This window comes from Teleopsis dalmanni, chromosome 1, assembly GCF_002237135.1.
Source record: "Teleopsis dalmanni isolate 2A chromosome 1, ASM223713v2, whole genome shotgun sequence".
Taxonomy (NCBI): domain Eukaryota; kingdom Metazoa; phylum Arthropoda; class Insecta; order Diptera; family Diopsidae; genus Teleopsis; species Teleopsis dalmanni.
Genome location: NC_051846.1, coordinates 13,970,297 through 13,977,819, shown reverse-complemented (window position 1 = coordinate 13,977,819; position 7,523 = coordinate 13,970,297). Strand labels below are relative to the sequence as shown.

Genomic DNA, 7,523 nt, shown 5'->3' with positions numbered 1-7,523 from the left:
AACTTAAACTATTTTTGTTTTTATCAAGAAGTACTCACACTATAGACCATATGTACGTTAGCTACATCCAAGACTTTAACAAATAAGTTCTCGTCAATGTGTTATGTTCTATCTCGCTGGGTTCATTAAAAATCTCTTTTTGGATCAAAGTGGTGGCTAGCATTATCATTATTAGTGGTTATATCTGGAATTTTAAAAATTTGACTGTATTTATTTTTCACTTCGTCTTCAAAAGTAAACAATGACATAATGTGACCCATAAGATCTGTTAAGCTATTCCTAAAAATTGTCTTCTATTCTAAACTTGGAGTAATAATTAGCCATTACTAGATCATACACCTGTCGACTTTCAAACAACTTTCTATTCCAATAAAGCTAAATAAAGGTTTATAAGACATTTTGTAACTAAAGTGTGTGCCTTTCACAAAACATGCCAGTACTGAAATCTCTTGATCTCATTTTTCAAAGTTGTCAATTAATAGGGGAATATCAAAAAAGGGAGCCAATACTTAAACAAAGTTGACCTCTCATTTGTTTTAAAAACTGATCAGCTTTTTTGTTGAAATAAATAAACTGCTTAGACTACTCTAAAACTATGAATTCACGAATTTTTAATTAAATTTTAACTGTTATTTCAAAAAGTAAACAACTGATTTTCTAGATAATATTACCAAACTCTACTTTTCAGAGAAAAGCTGGTAGAATTTGACCTCAAGCAATTATGATTTTAATTATATGATAAATCAAAAAGTAAAAGAACACCAAAAATATGCGTTTTCAAGAAATACTTTAAACCATTATAACTATTATGCCAAATACTACAGTTCTATATCTGGTTTAAGTTCCGTAGTTAAAACAAAATTCGAACATTTAAAGGATTGTACTATATGCGGCATATATTACTTTTTTATATATTTTTGAGTTTCACAAATATTTAGTTAAATCACTTCACATTTTTTTTATTAATGGCAAATTTGAGTGATCTGCTAGACTATAATCTGCTAGAGCAGCTTGTATAATCTTTTGAATTAAAATTGTAATTCGCATTTACTTTAATTGAATTATCATTAAAAGAAGTAAAATACCATAATACAACTGTAATTCAATTTAATATAAAATTTTTTGTAAAAACGAATTTATAAAAAATTCCTAGGAAAACATAAAAATTTTCTAAGTAATTTAACCTAATAAATGATTATCACGCAGTAGGAAAGTATGATTAGATCTTGACCAAAATAGTGATTTAAAGACAAATCTCTTTAAATGTAAATAGTTAGTTCTCTAGGTTACTAGTAGGTATATGACAATTAGTTATATACCTGTGATTAGTCAATCACAACATTAAATATAAAGAATAATCAGCTATATATAAGAATCCGGAGTTACCACCTTTTAGTTTTGCAACCATAGATATCGAAAAGGTGATGAAAGCAAATTATTAATATATTTATAACATAAATATATAAAAATTGTTATACCTAAGGGACAAAAAGTTATTAGTTCCGAAAACGTTTTTTGTTCTTCTTTTCGCTGCTTTTATTTCCAATAGAAAAGAAAAAAGATTGACACTTGATTATCGTAAACTAATAATAATGAGATATAGATTCGAACGTAACTCCAAATTTATGGAATTATAGATTTGTGGAACCCCAAATTTTACAAATATTTCTTCGTTTTGCCTATATTACTATCAAGAGAAGTAAAACAGGATTGCAGTTAATGTTATATATATAAATAGAGGTTTACTTCTCCACTGTTAATGGATCAAATATTGGACGATATGTAGAAATAAAATTATGTATTCTATTAAAAAATAAGGGATTTCAGTATTTTATGTTATACCTAAAAGTTTTGTATACAGTTTATTGATCTATAATTATATGTAAGTGCACTACTAAGAGCACATTTATTAGTAATATTTTTCTACAGTCTGCTATCGTTTATTAACATTTTGCATTTTATCACACCGCATTTTTTGAATTAGTTAATTTTTTCTTTTTATTAATTCCTTTTAAATGCCTTTATCTTTAACTCATCTATCAATTAATAATCTAAAAATAAATTTTTTACTTCTTTCGAGTAGTTTTTTACAGAAATATATGTATACTAGCTGACCCGGCGAACGTTGTTTCCCCTTGCAATTAATTTTCCTAGCGTTCGTTGCGTTGCTCTTGACTTTCATTAGCACGTGTAATTGTATCCTGGTTTCTTACATCTTCATTATTTTCTGCCGATCTATTTAACGGTTCTGGAGTAATTGTGAATTCCGAGTCCGTCGACCAATATTTCCTCATCGTCCACGAAGACGTGGCATTTTTTTTTGTACGATATTTATATCTTTATATATATAATTCTTTTTTTTTGTGTGTTGAATTTTTGAATTCGCTGGATTTACCAGGAATACCACCACATAACTTAAGATTAAAAATTGGCTCACCTATAATTATGCTGCGGAATTTAAATGCACTTAAGCTATGCAACGTCAGTTTTACAATTCATTTTAGAGATTTTAAAGTTTTTAAACAAATCAAAGTAAGCATGAATAAATTTTAAATTTTTAATATAAATGTATATGGATACAAAAAAATAAAAAATTGATTAAAAAGACATTATCTAGTGGGCCAAATTGTGAATCTAAACCTTCCTTGAATCCACTTGAACACACACAAAAAATTTCATCAAAATCGGTTCAGCCGTTTAGGAGGAGTTCACTGTCAACACACGTACAGAAGAATTATATATATATATATGTATATAATAATATAATTTTACTTCTTTCGCAGTGTACTAATGTACTTCTAAGACTTTATGATTATTACTTTAAGTTATCAGGTTTTCATTTATTTAATATTTTTGAAAACCATGCTTTTCTTCAGATCGCAGAGAAATCGTGGAGACATGTATAGTACATTAAAATATATAATAATAATATTATTTTTTTTTCTTTCCCAGTCTACTAATGTACTTCTAAAAGTTCAGAATTATTTCTTTAAGTTCTCAGATTTTCATATATATATTATATTTTTGTAAATATGAGTTTCTTCAGATCGCAGAGAAATAATGCAGATATGTATAGTACAGAAATATATATAATGATATAATTTTACTTCTTCCGCAGTGTACTAATGTATTTCTAAGACTTTATGATTATTACTTTAAGTTATCAGGTTTTCATTTACTTAATATTTTTGTAAATATGAGTTTCTTCAGATCGCAGAGAAATCGTGGAGACATGTATAGTACATTAAAATATATAATAATAATATTATTTTTTTTTCTTTCCCAGTCTACTAATGTACTTCTAAAAGTTCAGAATTATTTCTTTAAGTTCTCAGATTTTCATATATATATTATATTTTTGTAAATATGAGTTTCTTCAGATCGCAGAGAAATAATGCAGATATGTATAGTACAGAAATATATATAATGATATAATTTTACTTCTTCCGCAGTGTACTAATGTATTTCTAAGACTTTATGATTATTACTTTAAGTTATCAGGTTTTCATTTACTTAATATTTTTGTAAATATGAGTTTCTTCAGATCGCAGAGAAATCATGGAGACATGTATAGTATATTAAAATATATAATAATAATATTATTTTTTTTTCTTTCCCAGTCTACTAATGTACTTCTAAAAATTCAGGATTATTTCTTTAAGTTCTGTGATTTTCATATATATAATATATTTATTTTTTAGTTTTTTACAGAAATATATGTATATAATAATATAATTTTACTTCTTTCGCAGTGTACTAATGTACTTCTAAGACTTTATGATTATTACTTTAAGTTATCAGGTTTTCATTTATTTAATATTTTTGAAAACCATGCTTTTCTTCAGATCGCAGAGAAATCGTGGAGACATGTATAGTACATTAAAATATATAATAATAATACTATTTTTTTTTCTTTCCCAGTCTACTAATGTACTTCTAAAAGTTCAGAATTATTTCTTTAAGTTCTCAGATTTTCATATATATATTATATTTTTGTAAATATGAGTTTATTCAGATCGCAGAGAAATCATGAAGACATATATAGTACAGAAATATATATAATGATATGATTTTACTTCTTTCGCAGTGTACTAATCTACTTCTAAGACTTTATTATCAGGTTTTCATTTATTTAATATTTTTGAAAACTACGAGTTTCTTCAGATCGCAAAGAAATCATAGAAGCATGTATAGTACATAAATATATATATGCAAGTAATTTTTTTTTTTATTTTGGCTCAAATATCACAAAAGTTTGGACTTGTCTAAACTATTTTAATAATTTTTAATGTCAGATATTATTTAATGACCCGTTTTGGAAATTTGACCTAATAATTTTTGTTGTTTGACTTTTTTGATTTTTATATAGAGAAATATTTATACAAAAACATTTTATTTACAAGAACCGAAAGGAAGAAAATATTACTTCATAAAATAAAATAGAAAAGTTAGTAAGTAATCCGCAGCACTTGGATATGGAAAAATTTTTATGATTTTATGACGCCTCAAAGAAAAAAGAAAAGTCATAAAATGAAAATAATTTCGAGCAGAACGCACATACGAGCCCATCATCGAACAGCATGACAAAACGCTGCCAGATTATGAGATACACTCGCACTTGCTTTGGGCTTATGTCTGGAATCCTTTCGTATGGCTTAGATAGCCAAAGTTATTGCATAAATATCTGCTGTATCCGTCGTCGTATCTGCAACGGTATCCGCATCTGTATCTGGATGAGTATCTGTGAAGCGTTGCGGTTGAAAAGCGTTTACGACTTTTTAAGATGATTTCGTTTGTGCTCTTCAATTGTCTTGCTGCATGATTCAATTGATTCCACTGGCTGCAGCCAACAAGACAATTACCCGTACCTACCGCCGGGGTTGTGCGAACCTTATGCGTATCTCACATGCGTAATTTTACGGTATGAGTATTTTAAAATTCATACACAACTCATTGTAATGCTCTCATGTGCTATCGGCTGCTGTGGAATTCATCTTTTGTTACTTGCGCTGTAATTGAAAAAGTAACAAGAAGAAAGGTCGTAAAATTCTACGATTCCCCATTTTACGACAATCGCCTGGTTATGTCAAAAGAATTGTTTAAAATTGCCTTTCAAGGAATTTCTCGATTTTAATTGTTTATGTGAATGCATCATTTTAAATAAAACAACGGTTCTCCCAGTTCCTTAGCGAGTGGAAAATGGAGATAATGCTTTACATTTTTGTTTTTAAAGATATTGATTAAACTACGAAAGGCCATAAAAATGCGCCTTCCCCTTTCTAATTGCTGAACTCCGAAATTGTTTATAAATAAAAGCAATTATCTGCTTGAAAATTATCTAATGCATTATTTTTATTACAATATTTTTGTTTGAACGAATATAACAATTTCCAATCTTTAGATATACAAAGTTAATCATATTTGCTTGAGGAATCAAAAGTAGTAATTGAAAATAATATTTCTGCAAGCATTTCAAGTAACTCGAAACTCCAATGCCTGGTGCATTCTTGAAGATAACAAACTAATCTGAAGTTAAAGAGCTGATAAAATATTCCTTAAATTTCTTAAAATACTTAAAAACGTATATATTTTATTGCTCTCTTCCAAACCCATATAAATGCATGACATAGTAAATATGACACTAATATAGAAATGGGATACGTGTAAATTAAGTTAAATAGAATTATTGTCAAAAAAAAACACCCACATATGGCTCGTCGTTCAGCTTAAATACAAGTATGATCACAAGCAACCACTCTTCAATACAATCTACTCAAACCAACTAACTTTGATCATAAGACTGATTTGCTAAAATATAAAAACCGTGTACTAAGAAGACTATACTTCACAGAATCATTTCTGTAGTCAGTCTTCTTTTACTTTAAATGCAAAGTAAAACCACCTACTATACTTTCAACTGACAAATATTATTTTCCAAGAGATAAGCTAATACACTCCAACTGCTAAAGCCATATAACAAATGAATTATAGTTATGATTTCATAATCGCGTAACATTTATAACATAGTTTTTCAGATTTGCAAAGGTTGACAGATTTAAGTCATTGGTCTTATAATTCACTCATACTTCTTTTCCAAGTTTGCTTATTGTCAAATGCAAATACTATCAAAGTGCTCTATCCATCAAAACCAGGGCTAGAAGTTCCCGAAAGAAGTTCATAGAAAATATAAATAAACATCTATTGATCTATATTCTGGCTTCAGATTTAAAACTTACCAATTAATACCTGCAAACAAACAATGCTCAAAAAGTGGAGCTTCAAACCAAACCTGTTATCTCTATAACTCGATTGTTAATCTGATATTACTTTATGGTGCAATTATATGGAGCCTGACACTCGATAGTTAATCTGATATTACTTTATGGTGCAATTATATGGAGCCTGACACTCGAAATAATCGTTGCAAAATCTGATCGAATTTAAGAAACAACTTCCCTTTTATTAACAGGATGCTTAAGTTGGAGAACTCCTTACGCTTAACTTAATTTTTTCCTAGATTTAACAGCTTTCGACAATACTGCCATAGGAACATTTAAAGTCAACTGCATCGAAAAATAGAAATCACAACTAGAACAATCTAGCGTTCTGAAGAAAGTTGCAGATATTGCACAAGAGTTTGACTATTGAATGAGTCAACGAAATCAGTTAAGATTATTTATACGGAAACGGTATGAGTGACAAAATAATTCTCCCGGCCTTCAAGGTCAATTGAAAATTTACACAGACGGCTCAAAACTACCTAATAATGTTAGGTGTTTACTTAGTAACAGACATGCTTAAGGTATAACTTACAATATCACACCATGCCAATTTATTTAAAATTGTAACAGTGGCACTTAAAGCTACTGCTAATATAGTACTGAAAGGACATATCTTAAAAACTGAGAATAGAATCTCTCTAGATATTAATTCTAAAATCTTAATCCTGTAATAAAATTGATAAATGAGAGCAGTAGACACAACAACATATCCACCATCTGGATACCAGGACACAGTGACTACCATGGCAATTGATAGGAGATGAGTTTGCATACAAAGACGAAGTCATGAACTATATGAGTCACTCTTCAGGTATTTATAATACTCGTAATTAACACCTACAAATCCAAACAATTATAAAAACCAGTATGGGCTATGGACCACGGCTATGCTAGCGAAAGAATGAGAAAGAATACATTGGTATTATTGAGTATATGAACATAATTTTAAATTGTTAAGGCATGCATAAGCCTATTACTTCCGTGCAATACTAAATACAGCTAAGCCTCTTGTTAGATTTTGTAGCAGACATTTTTTGAAATTCTGCAGCTACTTAAAGCTATATTCCTAAAGATAGAGGTACCAAACATTTTTTACAAATTTTTTGAGAGTATTTTTTTTTTGAGAGAGACCACATTTGGATAAAAACCCAGACTCTGTATGCTGTGGTTTTAGTACCCGTATATCGTGCCATAATCAATTGAATGAAATTCTGGATAATAGCTGGTCTCGAAAAAAAAATT

General features: G+C 28.8%; 1 pseudogene; it reads left to right on the top strand.

Moving 5' to 3' along the window:
* Positions 1 to 5,834: 5,834 nt before the first annotated feature.
* On the top strand, positions 5,835 to 5,905 carry LOC119673551 (annotated as a pseudogene).
* Positions 5,906 to 7,523: the final 1,618 nt, after the last annotated feature.